The sequence below is a fragment of the Chlamydotis macqueenii genome, chromosome W, assembly GCF_036417535.1.
Source record: "Chlamydotis macqueenii isolate bChlMac1 chromosome W, bChlMac1.mat, whole genome shotgun sequence".
Classification (NCBI taxonomy): Eukaryota; Metazoa; Chordata; class Aves; order Otidiformes; family Otididae; genus Chlamydotis; species Chlamydotis macqueenii.
The window spans coordinates 46,942,093-46,964,208 of NC_141592.1; positions in this window are offsets into that span (position 1 = coordinate 46,942,093).

The window sequence follows — 22,116 nt, forward strand, 5'->3', positions numbered from 1 at the left end:
TCCATGTAGTCAGAGGCACTTGCAATTTAACCTAGTAAAGTTTGATAGATACTGACTAAGCCAGTGTACCTGTTTGATACGTGCTACTGAAAATTTAAGATGTGGCATTTGTGTTCATGTATGGGTCCATAAAATAATATAAAAGTTTGTTGATAAGGATATGTTGGGCTATTACTTAGTGTCACGTTCCGATTTCGGACGAGAGGAAGGCCCCCTTGTGTTCTAGTAGACCTCAGACAAGTCTGGGAGGCTAGGGGCGGCTGGACCGAGCTCTCACACACACCGGAGCGTGGTTTTGTTTGTATTCTCGGGAACAGAATTAAGACTCAAAACGGAGTCAAGTGCCAGGTAGCTTTATTAACCTGATAAGAAGTTTGTAATTGGAAGAGAAAGGAGAGAAAGGAAAGAAAGAGGGAAAAGAGTTTTGGTTGTAATAGCTACCACCACGGAGCTGCGGCGTCCCGACAGTTCAGTTCGCTCGATGGGGGAACGATCTGTCCGGTGTTGGTCGTCTCGATGTCGGTTCCGTGGATGTGTATTCCGTTGAATGAATGAAGTGAAGAGTAGTGAAGTGTAGAAGTGTAGAAGTCTCGAAGTGTAGAAGAAGTGTAGAAGAAGTGTAGAAGAAGTGTCGAAGAAGTGTCTCAGTCTTGAAGAAGTGTCTTAGTCTAAATCTAAAAGTCTAGAAGTCTAAGTCTAGAAGTCTAGAAGTGTCCCTTTTTATGTTGGTTGTTCTCATTGTATTTCGAGAGCTGGTTTTCCTAGCTGCACCCCTCACCTGGCGGTGATATGCATGCCCATTAGTGGGTGATCCATTACCAGGCGATATGCATGCCCATTACCGGGCGATATGTATCTCTGGGCGCATGCCGGGGGGCTAGGGCTAGATTTCTCGGAACCAGCTCTGCATTCAGGTTTGCAAGACAACAGGAGTTGCCTTGCAAGATAACGGGAAGCCATTGCTCGGGTGGTGGCCCGCTGTTTCAACAATGTTGAGACAAATTTTTGACACAGTCTTTTACACTTAGTTTTCCAAGCAGGGCTAGCTTCAAAGTTGGATCAGGTTGCTCAGAGCCTTGCCCAGGTGAGATCTGAAAATCTGATGGATAGAAGTTGCAAAAATCTTTGACTAGCCTTTTCTTACTGCTAGACTACCATCCTAGTGAAGAACTTATTTTTCTGATGTCCAATCTGAGCCTTCCAAGCAATGATTTGTGACCATTGCTCCCTTTAGTTCATCCGGCATTACCATGCTGTACATGAAGAGCAAAAAGATTCAGCACTTGGAAGGAAAATGAATGACCACAATGAGGTCAATATATATAATCCTGTTCTGGTTTCAGCAGGAATGGAGTTAATTTTCCTCTCAGTAGCCAGTGTGTTTTGGATTTCATATGTGAAGAATGTTGATAAAAACAGTCTGATGATACGAGTTGTTGTTAATGAGACCAAGGACACCCTCTGTCTTTCTCTGTCTCACTAATGTGCAGATACAGGAAGCTGGGAGAAAGACAGACAGAATAATTGATCCAAACTGGCCAAAGAGAGTATTCCATGCCATAAACATCATGCTCAGTATATAAGTGGGGGTTGCCCATGGGAGGGGGCATCCTTGGCATCCATTTTCCCCTTCTTTCACCTCTCTCTCGCTTGCTGGCATCGTTCCCTCTACCTTGCTGTCTCGCTCTCACTCCTTTGCTTGCTGCTCCGTTTTGTTTCCGTGATCGCTGTTCGCGACGGGTATCAGTCATTGGGACATCGGGTGGTGAGAAATAGTACATTGTTGATTTTGTTTATTTTATTATCCTTATATTCTGTTATGATTGTAGTTTTCCTTTGCTATTCTAGTAAACTGTCTTCATCTCGACCCAGGAGTTTTCCCTTCTTCCCAGTTCTCTCCATCATCCCTCTGAGGAGAGGAAGAGTGAACGAGAAACTGTGTGCCATCCAGCTGGCTTTAGATATTGCTGAATGGGAAAAATGGCCAATGCTATATCTCTACACTGACTCATGGATGGTGGCAAACACTTTGTGGGATGGTTAAAGCAATGGAAGAATAGCAACTGGCAGCACAGAGGTGAGCCCATCTGGTCTGCTCTGTTGTGGCAAGATATTGCTGCCTGGTTAGAGAATCTGATTGTAAAAGTATGTCATGTAGATGCCCACATACTCAAGAGTCAAGCCACTGAAGAACATGAAAACAACCAGCGGGTGGATCAGGCTGCCAAGATTAAAGTTTCCCAAGTGGATCTAGACTGGCAACATAGGGGTGTGAAATGTGAATGTGAAACATGTGCTGCAATTAAGCAAGCCAAGCAGCTAAAGCCTCTGTGGTATGGAGGACGATGGTTGAAATATTAATATGGAGAGGCCTGGCAGATTGATTACATCACACTCCCACAAAGTCACCAATGCAAGCGCCATGTGCTTACAATGGTGGAAGCAACCACTGGGTGGCTAGAGTGTACCCCATGCCACCGGCCGAAACACCATCCTGGGCCTTGAGAAGCAAGTTCTCTGGCGACATGGCACTCCAGAAAGAATTGAATCAGACAATAGGACTCATTTCTGAAACAACCTCATAGACACCTGGGCCAAAGAGCATGGCATTGAGTGGGTATATCACATCCCCTATCACGCACCAGCCTCTGGAAAGATTGAACGGTACAATGGACTGCTGAAAACTACACTGAGAGCAATGGGTGGTGAAACCTTCAAACATTGAGATACACATTTAGCAAAAGCCACTTGTCTAGTCAACACTCGGGGATCCATCAATTGAGCTGTCCCTGCCCAATCTGAATTGCTACGTACTGTAGATGGTGATAAAGTCCCTGTGGTGCATGTGAGGAATATGTTGGGCAAAATAGTGTGGGTTATTCCTCCCCTGGGCAAAGGCAAACCCACTCGTGGGATTGCTTTTGCTCAAGGACCTGGGTGTACTCGGTGGGTGATGCGGGAGGATGAGGAAGTCCAATGTGTACCTCAAGGAGATCTGATTTTAGGTGAAAGTAGCTAGTAATTTGAACTGTCTGATTTCAGCCATCATCAAGGTGAGCAACTTGTCACCTGGTTGCTCTGATGCTGGGACAGCGGGGCCAGTAGCCTGGAATTAGAAGGTAGGGAAGCCAGGCAGCTGGGATCTCTGTCTAGGGAAGTGGCCATTGACAGGGTGATGGGAAGAGAGAAGCCTCTGGAGGTGACTCCTGTCATGCGTGAAGGACAGGTAAATCTTCAAGGAAGATATTATATGCCACCCAAGCAAGCGGACCACCATGGAGAGAGGTATACAGTATCTGAGGGAACTAGCTGTGTGGGAGCTGATTTATCATAACCTGGATAACCCGCAGACATCCGTAGATCCAGATGAAATCCAATGTACCTGACCCATGTGGTGGATATTTGTACAGAGTGCACCATCGTCATATGCCAACTCATTGGCAACAATGAGTTTGAAAAAACGAAGAGGCACCACTGATGCGTGCAGTGACTAAACAACCCCGACAATATGAAGACAATCTCTCTTCCCCGATACGGGCCTGTGTCTTGGCTGTGGAAAGACTGACTGAAAAATACAAAAGGCTGTTCGAAGGCTGCTGCTCAGCGGTGTCTCCGGCTTAGTCGGGGTGGTAAGACTCTCACAAAGGGAAAACAATACGCTGGTAACTGCTTATGCTAGGAACTGTAACTGCTTACGCTGGTAACTGCTTGTGCAAGGCTATAATAGAGCAATAAATACTGTCGTGCTTTTAAATATCATATGCTGGGTGTTCTGGTTTTGTTAGTGAGGGGGGGCCTAAGGTGGTAGCTTCAGCATGAAACCTAGAAGTTGCTCCCCTTTGTTTAGTGGACTCAGCTGGGCCTAGGGCGGACCTGCTGCTGGCCAAGGCAGAGCCAATTGGTAGCAGAATGTTCCGTGATAACGCCTCTGCAATAACATATTTAAGAAGGGGAAAACAGAAAAAGAGGAGGAGAAGATGTGAAGCAGCTGAGCGGGGGGCAGAGAGGGGGAGGCGCGAGCCTTGTGGGCCTTGCAGGCCTCACCCTCTGGCCTCCCGTTGGGCAGCAGACTGGGCCCAACTTGGCCCAGCCTGGCTGCAAGAAGTGGAGAGGAGATGAGCAGTTGAAGTGAATAAGATGTAAAAAGGATCCTGAGAGGCGTCTGCCAGCCTGTTGTGAGAGGAACGGCTGCAGATGCCAAGGTCAGTGAAGAAGGAGGGGGAGGAGTAATATGGCTCCTGGCCAAGATTCCTCTGCAACTCATGGTGAAGACCATGGTGGAGCAGGTTGTCCCCCTGCAGCCCATGGAAGTCCACGGAGGGGCAGAGATCCACCTGCAGCCCGTGGAGGACCCCACGCTGGAGCAGGTGGAGGCCTGAAGGAGGCTGTGGCCCGTGGAGGGCCCGCTGGGACAGCTGTTCTAGAGGGACTGCACCCCGTGGAAGAGATGACCTACGCTGGAGCAGTTTCACGAAGGACTGTGGCCCGTGGGAGGGACCCCACAATGGAGCAGGGGAGGAATGTGAGGAGTTCTTCCCCCAACCATGAAGCAGCGGCGTAAAATAACGCGTGATGAACTGACCGTGACCCCCATTCCCTTCCCCCCCCCCCCCCCCCCCCCGTGCCGCTCGGGAGGGGAAGGTAGTAGAGATAATGTTAAGCCCGGGAAGAGGGAGGGGTGGGGGGGGAGGTTATCTTGTTCCCTGTCTCATTCTCCTGCTAATTTTAGAAATAAATGAATAGTTTTCCCCAAGTCGAGTCTGTTTTGCCCGTGACGGTAACTTTAAGGATTTCTCCCCATCCTTATCTCAAACCTTGAGCCATTTTTCTTATATCATCTCCTCCTATTCTCTCGGAGGGTGGGGGGAGTGAGAGAGAGACTGCGTAGTCTGGTCCCGATCGGGGCTGAGCTATGACACTGGGTCAACTTTGCCTCTTTTCCAATTCCTCTCTCAATTCCCCAGTTTCCAGCAAGGGATCCTAACTGTTTGCCTTCCTTACTTTCCAATTTCTGACTGTTGGCCCCACTATCCCAGAACTGGAGCAACCAGGCAGCAATCCACTCACCTGGCTGGCAGCTGTAATCTTTCCTCATGTCTCGAAATTCTGTTGAGGTCAGGGACCAGGGTGGTTTCCGCTTCCTGTCTGAATTCCCTCACTCCTTCCTCCCATTTCTTTGCCAAAGGACCAGCTTCTTGATCAAACTCTTCCTCTTCTTCCTCTTCCCTTACTAATCAGTGATATGGACCTGTTTTTCTCCTTGTTCACTGTTTCTTTTTCACTACTTAGGCAACTACTTTAGTTGTTGGTTTTTTGGGTCCCTATCTCAACCGTGGCTTCCTCAAATGCACTTTGGGTCCCTGCCTCAACCACAGTCCTCTGAGAGTACTGTGGCTCGATGAGCACAGGCCAGGCCCCAGTACAGTGCTGGAAACTGCTGATTTTCATTTGGGGTAGGGAAGGCACCCTTCTATTAGGTGGTGTGTCAGTTTGCCAGGGTTGCTTGCCTGTTCAGGTGTTAAGTCCCAGGCTATGGGAGGTGATAACCACTCTAAGCACCTGCCCAAATCCTTCCATGCACCCTGCTACCCAGGGACTGGCTGCCTCAGGGCATGTGTCAGTATCACCTCACCCAAAAGTTGTCTACTCTTACACCAGGACGACATCAGATTCCACAAACCCCATAATATGCTAACAGTGTTGATTAGTAGTATTAAACAGCTCATGTAAGGGTGAACAAGGACCTCGGGAGCCTGTGCAACAAACCCACCCACATCAATCCCAGATAGCAAGAGGGAGGCATGGTCCCTCGCCCTCTCCACAAGATAGCTCCCCCAACACAGTAAGGCCATCAATGCAAGGGCAAAGCACATAGCCATTGTTTGCATTAACATGTTCCCAAGCTCAGCAAAATAAAGAGATAAGCAGTGCAGCCAGCAAACTCTGTGACCTGCACAGAAGCTTGCCACTTAACTCCAGCACGCTCAATTCAAAACTGCCATTGTCTCAGGCCCCACATTGGGTGTGAAAAAAGGACCACAGTGGATTGACCTTGGCTGACCACCAGGTGCCCACCAAGCAGCTCTGGCAGTGCCCCTCCTCAGCAGTACAGGGAGGAGAAAATAAGATGAAAAGCTCATCAATCAAGATAAAGGCAGTTTAATAAAGAAAAGCAAAGGAAGCTTTTGTTGCTGAGCATGACATCATATGGTATGGAATATCTCTTTGGTCAGGTTAGGTCAGATGTTCTGGCTATGTCCCCTCCCAATCTCTTGCCCACCTCCAGTCTACAGGCTTTTGGGTGGAAGGAGGGTGACAGATACATTTGACCCGTAGCCATACTTTGGTTCAGACTGACTAAGGAGCAACAGGCCTCGCCCTGTGGTGAATCCCAGAGCTGGAAAGCTCCTGGCTCACGTACAGGGGAGTGAAGGTGACTCTGAAAAATATTTTGAAAGGTGGTTTTGAAACTCAAAAATGCAAGACAACCAAAGTACAGAACAAGATAACAGAACTAAAATGAAGACATCTGTCTTGTCTGTACTATTGACTAACAGCCAACTACTTCACTCTATCAATATTAGCATCAGGATGGGCCCAATTTGAGCTCTTCCTGAATTGCAGCTGGACTGTATACCAGGTGACTCTTGAGCAGGTTTGAGATTCTTTACCTGAGACTAAGAGATCCTTCCTTACCCAAGGCAGAGAGATCCTTTACCTGTGAAAGATCCTCAGTAAGTGACTGATAGCATGCTAAATTAATACTAATGAAACATTACTAATCCATGTAGCTACTCGTTATTATTATAAACATTGTATAGATAATTCCATTAGGCATAAACTGTTGTCCAAGTCTGAGACTAAGATTGGACCTAGCCACGCTTAGGCTCCATAAGGAGTTTAGAAAGCAAGGGGGTCCACTCTGAACCTCGTGACTTCATGGGAGGGTCTTCCTTACTCTTTGCGGCTCTGCTCTCTGTGTGAATCATTCTAACTTGATTCTAACTCAATTTTCTTTTGTATGTTTCTTCCATGCAGTAATTAGTAAGGTGAATCTTGCCATCAAAGTTATTGAACCTTGTCAAACCACTGTTAAACTTTGTTAAATTCCATCAAATTTATTGAACTCTGTCTAATTATTCTTTTACCCCAATAAAACATATTGTTGCTTCTCTCTTTTGAGTGAGGTGCATTCTACTCATCCATGCCAGGGAGGGTGGAATGTGGAGAGACAGTCTTGATGCTGTGAGAGCACTGCTCAGCAGTAGTCAAAACATTGGTGTGTTATCAACACCTCTCTAGCTACAAATACAAAACACAGCACTATGAAGGTTGCTATGGGGAAGTTAACTCCATCACAGTCAGACCTAATACAACATACAGTCTTTTTGGCGCCCAACGTGGGGCATGAAGGGGTCTCACTAGATCAGTCATGAGATCATCAAACCTTAATCTGAGGATCCAAGGTTCAAGCCCCCGGTCAGTTCCAAAGGGCTGAGATAAGGACAGATTTGAATACAGTGTGTTGAAAACAGATTTGTTACAAGCATTCATTACATTGGTTTGGTCATCGCTGGTCACAATGTTGTTTTATTTGTTCTCAAAGCTGTTTTTAGAGCTGTATTGGGCAGCACCCTACCTGCCATATTTTCTGTTTGTTGGTGTTTATGCACAGTTGATCAATGCTGTGCATTGGATTAAAGTTACGGTTGTGCTGTGCTATGTGGCACTGATTTGTTTGATGAGATTGCTGGTAATGGGACCGTTTTCCTATTTGTATTCAGTGGTAGCCAGCAGTGTGCAGAGCGAGGAGGCAGAGGCAGCTCCACCTGGGTATTTCGGGAGCCATCTCGTGGGTGTTGTTTGGAACTATACTGTTGAATATCTGGAGAATCAGGGACACTTAGTGAACAATCCAGACCGAATGGAATTGTTATGTTTGTGAGCAGCAGGCTTCAAGGATATCGCAGAGGCCACCTGTGAGAAAGTAATGAAGCCACCTGTGAAAAAGTAATGAAGCAACCTTGAGAAGAAGGAAAACAGCTGGCATACGTGACTGGGGGCTGAACATGAAACAGGGTGTAGGTGGAGAGGACCGTGCGCGTGAACAGAGACTTAACGAATCATATTTTAGCTAAGAGTGCATACATGATAAAGTTAGCCAATTAGTAGAGAGCTTGCGCATGATACGGAACTAGAAGGGCTATATTAACCGGGATGTATCAACAATAAATTGGCATTTGCTTGATCATACTGGTCGTCAGCAGTGTCCGTGACTTCCGCGTCAGCACTATACTTGTTGTTTTGTTCCGGGAAGCCAGGCCACAGGGGGAACATCTGTTTACAGCTTCTCCCACTTCACCAAGCTGATTTCAACAGCTTTCGAGAATTTTGAATACCCTTGGGATACCCCTACCACCGTGTTCATGTTGATAGGTCTCTTGCAGCTATCTCAGATCTTGATATTGATTAAGTTTTAATTAAGGTGAATTAAAAGGACCATGAATTGGTTATAGATGCACTCGGTGTGATCCAAAACAACCTCTCTCTGGCTTTCAGTTGGATCCAAGCTCAATTGTGGATGCAATCAGTAGCCACATCAATCATAAGAGAAAGTGAAGAAGGCACTTTCCCCACTGAAATTTGGAAAATAGTTTGGGACAGTGCCACTGACTTCGAAAGGACATTCCAATCCTGGTGGTATCTGGTTAATTTTACCTATAACCCCATCAATAGTGTGGCCACAGCTTTTGTGTTAACAATACACAATGCTTTGGTATGTACAATATGCCCAATCATTGCACTAGAACTGAACCACAATGGCACAGTACTCTATCCTCTAGAGCATACAGTATGGGCCGGGAAAAACGGAGATAAGTGGCAAACTACTGATGTTGATGCATGTATTGTGTGAGAACAAGGATTCATTTGTGAAAGCAACACCATCAGAGCTCAAGACATTTTGTCTTGACACCAAACAAAATATTTGCCATTTTGAGATTCGTCCTGACAAAAACCCTGACACAATACTTGCATATATTGGTAAAGGTTGTGCATGCTTGAGGACTGCCTGTGATTCCATATCCATAGGCAGTGTAGTTGTAGATACAAGGGATCACTCAAACTTTTGTGTTTGTAATTTTACAGAAATGACCGGATGTGACTTTTCTTATTTAGCACCGGTGACCTCTCACAAACTCTTGCAATCTAATTACACACTGATTCACGATCTGCCACCTGCACCAGTTGGAATGAATCTCACTTTGGTAAAGAAATTATTACAACACCAGGATTTGATCAAGATCCTGGGAAAGATCAGGGAAAATGGACAGAAAACCTTAGTAATGGTTCATCATGATGTGGAAGAAATACACTGTGTTTTGGAAAGGGTAGAAAAGGATGCAGAACATAAATGGTGGGACACATTTTTCGGATGGTCACCTACTGCTGCAGGCATCTGGAACAAGTTGTGTCACCCCATTGTTGTTCCCTTAACATTGGTCTTAATAAGTTTTGTTTTATCAGCAATACTGTATGTCAAAAACTGGAAAATGGTGAATTGGTTGACACATTTGACTTCTGTACTTGATGCACGCAATCTGCTCAATGTTCCAACCTACATAGATATTCCAAAATCTGCTAATGCAAGGCAGATTGCCTAGAGAAAAACTATATAGAATTGGAATACTTTTACTGTATGTTAGAGAAACAATTTAACCTTTTGCAAATTGTATGGTGATTATACTGCTGTTACTTTTCTCTTTCTCTCTCTCTCTCATTTCTTTCCTGCCTTTTTGAGGGCTATGCTACCACCATGCGGTCCTGATGACAATGTTGAGTCACAGGGTGGTGTAAGGGTCTGTCAGAAAATCAGTATTGTCTCAACCTTGTCATCGAGGACTTCCAGGTGGACTTGCCCACTGTACTGGAAGAGCAGGTTCGGGATCATCTGAGGAACTTAAAGGTGCACAAGTCCATGGGACCTGATGAGATCCATCCACAGATCCTGAGGGAACTGGCGGATGAAGTTGCCAAGCCACTGGCCATCATATTTGAGAAATCGTGGTAGTCTGGTGAGGTCCCCGATGACTGGAAGAGAGGGAACATAACCCCCATTTTTAAAAAGGGGAATAAGGAAGACCTGGGTAACTACAGGCCAGTCAGCCTCACCTCTGTGCCTGGCAAGGTCATGGAGCAGATTCTCCTGGAAACCATGCTAAGGCACATGGAGAGCAAGGAGGTGGTTGGTGACAGCCAACATGGCTTCACCAAGGGCAGATCGTGCCTGACCAATTTGGAGGCCTTCTATGATGGGGTGACGGCATCGGTGGTGTCGTAGTTCAGCCCCGATCGGACCAGACTACGCAGTCTCTCTCTCTCTCCCCCCACACTCCGAGAGAACAGGGAGAGAAAATATAAGGAAAAACGGCTCGAGGTTTGAGATAAGGACAGGGAGAAATCCTTAAAGTTACCGTCACAGGCAAAACAGACTCGACTTGGGGAAAACTATTCATTTATTACTACAAACAGCAGGATAATGAGACAGAGAACAAGATAACCTCCCTCCACCCCTCCCTCTTCCCGAGCTTAACATTATCTCTACTACCTTCCCCTCCCGAGCGGCACAGGGGGGAAGAGGGAATGGGGATTGCAGTCAGTTCATCATACGTTGTTTTACGCCGCTGCTTCATGGTTGGGGGAAGAACTCCTCACATTCCTCCCCTGCTCCGTTGTGGGGTCCCTCCCACGGGCCACAGTCCTTCGTGGAACTGCTCCGGCATGGGTCATCTCTTCCACGGGTGCAGTCCCTCTAGAACAGCTGTCCCAGCGGGCCCTCCATGGGCCACAGCCTCCTTCAGGCATCCACCTCCCCCGGTACGGGGTCCTTCACGGGCTCCAAGTGGATCTCTGCTCCTCCGTGGACCTCCATGGGCTGCAGGGGGACAACCTGCTCCACCATGGTCGTCACCAGAGGGTGCAGGGGAATCTTGGCCAGGAGCCACATTACTCCTCCCCCTCCTTCTTCACTGACCTTGGCGTCTGCAGCCGTTCCTCACAACAGGCTGGTAGATGTCTCTCAGGATCTTTTTTACATCTTATTCATATCATATCTCATCTCCTCTCCACTTCTTGCAGCCAGGCCGGACCAAGTTGGGCCCAGTCGGCTGCCTGGCGAGAGGCCAGAGGGTGAGGCCTGCAAGGCCCATGAGGCCTGCGCCTCCCCCTCTGCGCCTCTGCCCCCGCTCAGCTTCTTCACATCTTCTCTTCTCTCTTTTTTTTTCTGTTTTCCCATTCTTAAATACATTATCGCAGAGGCGTTATCACGAGACATTCTGCTACCAATCGGCTCGGCCTTGGCCAGCAGTGGGTCTGCCCTAGGCCTGGCCAAGTCCCCTGAACAAAGGGGAGCGACTTCTAGCAGTTTCCCACAGAAGCTACCACCTTAGGCCCCCCCTCACTAACAAAACCACGACAGGTGGACAAGGGACAAGCAACAGACATTATCTACCTGGACTTGTGCAAAGCTTTTGACAGTGTCCCACACGACATCCTTCTCTCTAAACTAGAGAGACATGGGTTTGATGGAAGGACCACTCAGTGGATAAGGAGTTGGCTGGATGGCCGCACTCAGAGAGTGGCGGTTAACGGCTCAGTGTCCATGTGGAGACCGGTCACGAGTGGCGTCCCTCAGGGGTCCGTGTTGGGCCCGGCCCTGTTCAACATCTTTGTCGGCGACATGGACAGTGGGATAGAGTGCACCCTCAGCAAGTTCGCCGATGACACCAAGTTGTGTGGTGCCGTCAACATGCTGGAAGGGAAGGATGCCATCCAGAGGGACCTTGACAGGCTGGAGAGGTGGGCCCGTGCCAACCTCATGAAGTTCAACCAGGCCAAGTGCAAGGTCCTGCACCTGGGTCATGGCAATCCCAGGCACAAATACAGGCTGGGTGGGGAATGGATTGAGAGCAGCCCTGAGGAGAAGGACTTGGGAGTGCTGGTGGATGAGAAGCTCAACATGAGCAGGCAATGCACCCTTGCGGCCCAGAAGGCCAACCGCATCCTGGGCTGCATCAAGAGAAGTGTGGCCAGCAGGTTGAGGGAGGGGATTCTCCCCCTCTACTCTGCCCTGGTGAGACCCCACCTGGGGTACTGTGTCCAGTTCTGGAGCCCCCAGCACAAGAAGGACATGGACCAGTTGGAGAAGGTCCAGAGGAGGGCCACAAAGAGATAAAAGGGCTGGAGCACCTCTCTTATGAGGACAGGCTGAGAGAGTTGGGGCTGTTCAGCCTGGAGAAGAGGAGGCTCCGGGGAGACCTGATAGCAGTCTTCCAGTACCTCAAGGGGGCCTACAAGAAAGATGGGGAGAGGCTGTTCAGCAGGGCCTGTTGCAGTAGGACAAGGGGTAATGGTTTTAAAATAGAGGGGGGTAGATTTAGATTGGATATTAGGAAAAAATTTTTTACAATGTGAGTTATAGAACACTGGAACAGGTTGCCCAGAAAGGTGGTGGAGGCCCCATCCCTGGAAACGTTCAAGGCCAGGTTGGATGAGGCTCTGAGCAACCTGATGTAGTTGGGGATGTCCCTGCTCCTTGCAGGGGGGTTGGACTAGATGACCTTTGAAGGTCCCTTCCAACCCTAACCATTCTATGATTCTATGATTCTATGACTATGGATTTGATGTGGCCTAAAAGTTAGGCTCATAACTTGACATGAGTTGCTGCAAGCAGCTTGCCTGAGACACAGTTTTTCCTAGGAACAGAACTGTTATGGACAAGACTGACTCTGGCCTAACAAAAAAATGTACAACATCCTTGAGATGGTGGACAGAGTGGCACAGAGGTGCCACGGCTTATCCCTGTTGTCAAAACTGGCAGAGATAACCATGCAGCTGCTATCGAGGAGGATGAATCACAACTGCTGTCTCAAAAACAACGGTGAGAAAGTGCTCTTTAATGGAACTTTGCTAATTATAATGTACAAAAAACACACTTCTATCCTAAGAGCCGAGAACAGGCGGAGATCCCCGAAGTAAAGGAGGAGCAAGGTTTGCTACTTGGCATAAAAGGTTGACCCCTAACAACGAGACCCCTGAGAATTCTCCCCACCAAGGATCGACATCGACATGGATCATGAAGACCGGCGGGACGCTGCCTGGATCTGGGACCATAGGGATGCCTTGGATCCACAGTGGTAGCTATTATCCTTTTTTCCTATCTTTACTTTTCCTTTTCACTCCCTTTCACCTATCGCATGCCGCTTTACGGGCAAAATAATAAAGTTTGTGCTGTTTGATTGTAACCAACCCCTTTGGCGTGTTCGCTGTAATTTTGTACTTTGAGATTGCATTAAAAGAACCATCATGAGTCCCGAGTGGGCCGTGACACCAGTCTGCGATTCCTTCCAAGATAACCATTCTATGATTCTGTGATTCCTGGGCAATTGGGGTTTCCTATTCGAGCCCACTGTGTGAGCAGTGCGACCAATTTACTCCATGTAGCATTGGTTGCATGACGTGTAGAGGGGACCCTCCCTTTGAACAGCCAGCCCAGCACTGGCAGTCGGGGTGCCAGGAGGAGCTGTGCTTCAGTACCAATCACTTCTGAAGCAGCTCGAACTCCTTCGTATGCTGCCAGTATCTCTTTTTCAGTTGGAGTATAGCAGGCCTCAGATTCTCTATATCCCCAGCTCCAAAATCCCAAGGGGTCAACCTCGAGTTTCCCCTGGTGCTTTGTGCCAGAGACTCCAGGTAGGGCCATTCTCCCCAGCTGCAGTGTAGAGCACATTTTTTACCTCTTGCCCTGTCCAGACTGGCCCAAGAGCTACTGCATGAACAATTTCTTGTTTAATTTGTTCAAAGGCTTGTCATTGTTCAGGGCCCCATTTTAAATCATTCGTCTTTCAGGTCACTTCATATAGAGGGCTTACAACCGTACTGTAATTAGGGATATGCATCCTCCAGAAACCCACAACACCCAGGAAAGCTTGCGTTTCCTTTTTGTCAGTCAGCGCAGCCATAGCTGTTATTCTGTTGGCTACATCTATTGGAATCTGACAACATCCAACTTGCCATTTTATTTCCAAAAACTGTATCTCTCTTGCAGGTCCTTTGACCTTACTTCGTTTTATGGCAAACCCAGCTGTCAGGAGGATTTTAATTATTTTCTCCCCTTTTTCAAAAGCTTCTGATGCTGTATTGCCCCATACGATTATGTCATCAATGTACTGCAGGTGCTCTGGAGCGCCACCCTTTTCCAGTGCAGTCTGGATCAGCCCATGGCAAATGGCGGGGCTGTGTTTCCACCCCTGGGGCAGTCGATTCTACGTGTACTGGACGCCCCTCCAAGTGAAAGCAAACTGTGGCCTGCATTCTGCTGCCAAAGGGATGGAGAAGAACGCATTGGCAATATCAATGGTGGCATACCACTTGGCTGCCTTGGATTCCAGTTCATACTGAAGTTCTAGCATGTCTGGCACAGCACCACTCAGTGGTGGTGTAACCTCATTCAGGCCATGATAGTCCACTGTTAGTCTCCACTCTCCACTGGATTCTCTCACTGGCCATATAGGACTGTTAAAAGGTGAGCGGGACTTGCTGATCACTCCCTGGCTCTCCAGTCGATGAATCAGCTTATGGATGGAGATCACGGAGGAGTCTCGGTTGGTGAGATACTGCCGCTGGTGCACCGTGGTGGTAGCAATCAGCACCTGTTGTTGTTCAACCCTCAGCAGCCCCACAACAAAAGGATCCTCCAAGAGACCAGGCAAGGTGGACAACTGTACAATTTCCTCCATCTCCAAAGCACCTACACCAAAAGCCCACCGGTACCCTTTTGGGTCCTTGAAATACCCGCTCCTGAGGTAATCTATACCAAGAATGCATGGAGCATCTGGGCCAGTCACTATGGGGATGCTTTTGCCACTCATTCCATTAGGCCCACTTCAGCCTCCAGTACAGTTAGATGTTGGCATCCTCCCGTCACTAAATAAATACAAATGGGTTCTGCCCTGATGCACGGATCAAACTCTACAACTCAGAGAGAGGTATAAAGCAGGTATGTTTATTCGGCATCGGGTGCGTGGGGGATCCCTCCTCCAAAAACACACACAGCAACAGCACATTTTACCAAAAATTTATACGGTGCAGGTATACATATTCAAACGATTGCACAATACAGACATACATATCCATAAGTGAGGCGGGGTTAGTAAAAAAAAACCACTTGCGTTAGCATTTCAGATCTGTCTCTGGTGGTCGTTTACTTCTTCAGGGGTCTTATCTTCCTCTAGATAAACTTTAGTCATTCACCCATGCTCTCCTTTCACTTGGTGATTTCAGCAGTTTCTTAAAGACTTCTGACCAACATTACAGCTCCTGTTATCATGTCCTTTGCTTGACATATTAGTCCTTGACAAATACCAGTTTCTTGACAAATACCAGTCCCTGATAAGCTTGAGTGAGTTTCAAGGCAAAAAGGATTGTTAGGCATTTTCTAGCAGACAGTTAGTCTCCTAAATCAAGCAATATTTAGGAGACAGTTAATTCCCTGTATCAGCCCCATTATATCTTGATGGCATCAAGGTACATTGTGCACCAGTGTCCACTAGAGCTTTATACTCTTGTGGGTCTGACGTGCCAAGCCATTGAATGCACACAGTCCAATAAACTCGGTTGACCCTCTCCTCCACCTGGCTTGAGGAAGGGCCTCTCTAATCCTGGCCACAGTATTCATTGTTCATTTCTTTTCAATATGCAGCAGAGGTCCCTTCAAGAGGGTCAGAACTAAGGCTATTCCTTCTACTCTGCCTATTGGAGACTGGTGCAGTAATTTTCCAGGGAGAACTTATATTTGCAATTGCTTTTCCCCCCGCAACTCACATACCCATGTCTCTAGGGCCGAGGTAGGTTTGCCATCCCCCACTTCCCCATGTCCTCTCCTTTGTCACGCAAGGTAAACTTGGTACTGTAAAGTACCAAGTTTACAAGGTAAACAGAGTACTATCTCTCTTGAGCAGGGAAACGTTTACTCCTAATAGCTGAAGTATTGGCCCATACCAGTGAGGAATGAGACGTATTCACTTTGAATTGCTGGAACTCCTGGGACAGTTTCTCCACAGCCGAGATGCAGGCCCATAGGGAGGAAGATAGACTTTCTTCTTACTGGTGGAGCTGGCCAGCCAGTTCATCCACTGTTTGTTCCTCTCCATCTTTCCAGGTCATAACTGCCAGTGAGTTGGCATATAACAGTGGTGCACTTCAAACAAACTTCAACTAACGTGCGGAAAACGGACTCCACAATCTGTAAGATTGTAAAGTAGGTATGTTTATTCGGCTCCGGGCAGCACGGGGGGGGGGGGGGGGGGGGGGGTAGTCCCGCCAAAACTGTGCCCGCCTGATGCGGCAACTCACTTGAACCAGGTGTTACATATACATGAAGTTTCAAAACACGCCTATACATGTGCATGACCTATCCCCACTTCGTATTAAAATTAGTTCCAAGGGGTCATTTCCATAAACTCCTCCTATCCGCGCCTGCGCAGTGCCTCGTGGTGGTGGTCGTCGGGGGTCGTGGGGATGAAGACAGGTGGCTCCTCTTCGTCACCGCTAGTAACCTTTTGTTTTTGTGCAGACGCAGTTATGTTTTGGCTCTTATCCAAGCTGTAGGGTCGGTTTAGCTGGTTCTTGGAGGGGGCCCCCTGGTTCTTATCAGGAACTGTCCTTGTGAGGAATGCAAGACTTCCCACCTCAGATAATTTACACAACAAATAGCACCATTTGTCTTAGTAATGCACAACTGTAACTAATCAATGCCATATCTATTAGAATTTCTTTAACCCCTTCTTTCACTGGCTTACATAAAATGAACATGTCCATGAAAGTAGGACTTAAAAAGAGGAAAAAAACAATTTTTATGGACTCCATTGCTCTGAATGGTTTTAGTTTAGTTAGAACCATTTTTATACAGGGCTTAGAAAGGGCTAGCACGAGTACAGGTCATCTTCTGTTGCTGATGGCTACGCTTAACTTTGTGTTCAGGTTATTAAATATGTCATTAAATTCCTAAAACCTACCTCTACTACAGTAAGATAGGGATGAAAACTAGATACACAGCTTGTACTTTGCCCTCTGTTTATTGCTTTTTCAGAATATCTGGAAGATTGTACATCGTCTTTCAATTTTAACTTCTCTATCAAATAGGGCTTAACATTTTTGCCCAGACAGCACCATTTCCTGGAAGACAAATCTGTAATATGAAACAGGAAATCTAGTTTAGATATAACATAGAAATCATTGTGATTTTAATTTCTTCATTAAAGATTATGTGGATGAAGTAATGTTGAACACAGCCTTGAGTACTTTTAAAAAATAGGCAATGTTGAGGGTTTGTGAAAAGCAAAATAAATCAACACAATTCTCTCAGTCTCATTGAGCTCGCCTTTTTTTGATGATCTTGTTTTTGATAGATCCTTCTTGCCTTGCTGTTAGAAAATCAGCAGTGTCTGAAGTTAACCCAATCCCAATCCATGTATCTTGTAAAAATTATATACTTCAGGGATATTATGGACTTGTGGAAATCTCTTTCTAGTCTGGTGAAGTGAGGGGCTATCCTTTTTCAACTGCATACTGTACTGATACTAAGAACAATACCTTCAAATTGTGAACATCTACCTTTCTTGAGAAAAAAAGTAATTTTAGGCACTTAAATGAATGGCCTAGTTTTGACAAGTGCCACACCACATAGTGGTCTCAGTATTACTGTGCATTGCTTAGCACTTTTAAAAAGCAACAGGTTCTTTATGCAGGAGTGTTTGTCATACAAATGTACGCACTGTTGTTTGAATGATTCACCAGCACAGAGCTGGGAAGTGTACTTGAATGTCTTTGCAGAAAATGTTTTCAGTAACAATTTCTTTCTCTGCTTTCATCACATATTTTAACATATTAAGTACTTAAAAATAGACCCGTAGGGTGTCATTGTTAATGTGATAAGACAAATACATTTGAAAGCAGAGTTCACTCTGACAAAATAAATTTAGATCACTTTTCTCTGTATTGGGACTTATGACATTTCTGGTTTTTCCCTGTTAGTCTCTAATAATTTCCCATGGTTTTAATGACTCATAAATAAAGAGCTGAAGATATCTGTTGGCATATTTTTTCCATGAATTACTTACAGTGCAGAATGTGAATTCTCATTTGAGTTAGAGTCTGATCACTCAGAGTCGAAATACCTACTTTGATAAGCTTCAGCACCTAGAGGGAAAGTAAATTTTAAATTTTAATTGCGCTTGTTCGGGATGTCCCTTCCTCCAGGCGGTTTGGCAAGGGGAGTTCTCTGGTCACCTCCAGGATGTGGAACCATTTTTGCTTCGGCTCACCTCAGGTTCCTAGAGTCTGTTTTATCAGCTAGAGGGTTAACAGGGCCATAATCGCGCCCGTATTTAATCAACTCCTGAGCTACCTCCCCCCAAGTCCACATCTTCCTATCCAGGGCTCGGCAATGCCGATCAAGTGTGAGCCCCTCTAAGGCAGCTGCAACTTTTTTGCCCTGGGGCATTGCTTGTATTTTCCCTCGACTGGTTTTAAAGAATCAGGGAGTCCCCTTATAAGGGGAGTCATTCTTTCAGGATCCACCGGCATCAGCACTGGGGACTCCTGCCTAGACTCCAATTTCCAGTTATACATCGTTTGCAAACAAGCCGCTTTCTGTACACTTTCCACTATTTGATCAACAGTCCCTATGATTGCAAGGGGATCACCTCATTCCAGGAGATTTAGCCCCCCAGCCCAATAGGCTGCCCGCTGCGTGAGAGACCACGGAGCACAGTGGTCTCTTGAAACAAAGAAGTTCACTCAACAGTCAGAATCCAATATGACTGTTAAGCAGGTATTCTTTATTAGCAGTGCTGGGCAGCACTGGGGATTGCTCCACCACGAGTGCTCCAACAAACAGGCGAAATCACAGAGAATACATGTTGCAAAACCATACATATTCAACAGATTTCTGAGAACTAATTTACATAAACATAATATTTCCTGGAACTCATTAATATATGTTCATCTTCGCATGTGCAGAGGTTCTTTCTGGTGGTCTTTGCGAGTCCTCTGGTGGTCCAGGGATGAAGTAAATACTCCTCACTGTATTCGCTAGTTGAACTCTGAGTCTCTCTTCTATACAGGGCCTTGTCTTGGCTCATTGCTCTGCTTGTAAATTCCTTAAGCCCCCCTTATCTTGGTTTCAGCTAGTGTCTGCTGAAAGTACTTTGTTACGTTAAATTTTACGACTCTGTTGTTCTTTCTCTCAAGGTTAGTTTACATTTTCACACAAGGATTACATTGCTATGCAGAACATAGTGGTTACAATTGGAACACATTATTCATTAGTTTGGAGCCAACTCAGTCTCAATAGTCAAGGATTCTGCTGCCCGCTTGAAATTCCTTGCCTCTACAGCAGCAATCAAACTGGCACCAGGAACAGCACAAACAATTGACTTTCCCTTACCAGTTTTCACTCTCGCATCCTTTTGCAGGACATTCATTCTATCCACTACACTGCAAAATTTGCCAGTTCTCCCGGACCCAATCCATCCCAGGCACAGAGGGTCATGCACCATAACTTTTCAAAAAATCTATCAAGGCATCTTTCCCCAGAGGGGCAACTGCTTCATTATTCATTTCTCACAGAGAGGGGGACGATTGTCTCAGGGAGGTAACACGTATAATTTTATCATAAACTCACAATATATATCATCCGCGCCCCTATGTCCCTGAGAGGTCTCACTTATCTCAATATCAAACATGGCACTTTCATCTCAAGGGATCCTGTCCGTGATGCCAATGTTACGATCCGATATTGGACGAGAGGAAGGCCCCCTTGCGTTCTAGCTGACCTCTGACGAGTCTGGGAGGCTAGGGGCGGCTGGATCAAGAGAATCCTGCAGATTCGATCACCTTGTTATAAATGAGTTGAGTCCCAAAACAGGATTCCAATTATAGTTTCCAATTTATTGAATAGAAACAAGCAAACAGCGCTGGGTGCGCCGGGAGTCTTCGCTCCACCAAGACGCACACCCCTTTGTTTACAGTTACAGTATTTATAACCTCTCCCGGTCCCCCCATCGTGCCTGCCTCCTTTTTTTTGGGGAGCTCACAATCTACATTCCATTGGTTACTCACACCGTTCGCGGCAGGTACTGATTGGCCAAGAGCGAATCACTAGCCACTATACAGGTGTTAATTGGCTAAAAGTACAGAAGCGGCTGGTCCCATATTTGGGGTTGTTTACGTGCCTGTGGTCATCAGCCCCCAGCCCGCTTTTCCCGCCTTTTGCTCGCTCCATTGTCAAGTGTCCTTCTTATGCAAACAACGCTGTTAAGCAGGTAAAATCCTTAATTATGTCAAACTACTAAGGCAGGAGTGAATCCTGCCAAACACATTTTTAATAACTTAAATAAACCTCCCAAAGACGTTTATAACTTTAACCAAAACTTACAGAACTATGTACATATCTTCCTGTTTCCCCTAAGCCTGTGGTTATATAAGAACAAACAGGATAATCAAAGATTCCATATACAAAGAGGGTCACATTTCACCATGCAACCCTAGTATTGCTTCACATTAACACGAATCAGGTGAACATATCTCACAATCCCCCATCTTCTTTTTTGTTGGTATTGATTCGTGTTTTTTGTTTCCAATTGTGCTAACACTTGCTGAATTGATGTTAATTCTGGATCCTATTTTGTTTTTATTATCTTCAGGGAATGGTTTCTTTCTTTCCCTGGTTCTGGATCAATAGGTATCACTGAATGTATTAGCTTAGTACAGCAAGGTATTAAACATGGAATTATTAATAATCCTCCACATATCCCCAATATAACTATTCCAATTTTCGTAAGCCAATCACCGCCCATAAAGTCTCCCATACTTCCCCTAAATTGATTCCATTCCAAATCTGAACTGGAACATGCGCAATTTTCTTCATTTCCTTTACAAGCTCAGTTATAGCTTTTCCTTCATCATCAATTTCTAGACATCAATCACTAAGATTAAATTTTCCACAAACATTCCCTTCTTGTGCTAGCAAATAATCCAAAGCTAAGCGATTTTGATATAGGGCAGTTCTCATCTTGGTGTTCTGTTTTGCAATTAATCCAAGTGCATCTCCGTTTCTATTTACAACTATTTCTACTACAGCTTGTAACTTTATTATTCTATTAAGCATATATATTGGGGTTCTGTAGCCCCAGGATCCGTTTTCTGCCCATGTAGCTGGATCATAAGAGGCAATGATTCTTTCAGGAGGCCATTCGTTATCTTTCCAATTTCTAATCTGTACGCCTCGCTTATGGCGCCTTTTTCTTAACTCTTCGGCTTCAGTATACACCTGAACCCCTAGCCGTTCTCCCCTATTTATGGGTAACAGGAAAAAACTGGGTCTTATAGTTCCTAAAACACAGGATCCTGTCCAATTCTTTGGCAAATATGCATAAGCTGATTTGCCACAAATCCAATAATGTCCTTCAGGAGTTGGCCAACCATTTGGTATATTTGTTCCATTGGTCCAATTCTTAAATTGATTATTTATTTCCAGGGGGCTTCCCCACTTATCCCAATTATTCCGAGTTTCATTCCATAGGTAACCTCCTTCACACTCCAGGTTACCTACTTGACTCCCATTGTCCCTTAAATTTTGCCAACAACTTTTTCCAATTATACTTGTTTGGAGTACCCATCGTTGTTTCCTATCACCTTTTCCCATTGTTTTCCATATTTGGGGTTCACTTATGTTGCTTTCCATAGCCTCCCATGGCCATAGTTCACCTTGATTTGTTCCACCACAAACATAACAGTTAGTTACATTTAATGATTTAGCTATGTTTTCTGCAAGATTCACAAATATATTTTTAGCAACTTTGGGAATTTCATATTTCACTGCTGTTTCCATCTCGTGATAAAAAGAGTTAAACAATAACTGGTGCTGTATTGATTCTCTAGACTTTTCTTTAATTTGTAAATTCAAAACAATGCCTGGGTCTCCTCCTGTCCCATAGATTTTAAGCCCAAGGTAAGCTATTTGTTTCTGCTTCCATTTTTCTGGATTTTTAATGGTTA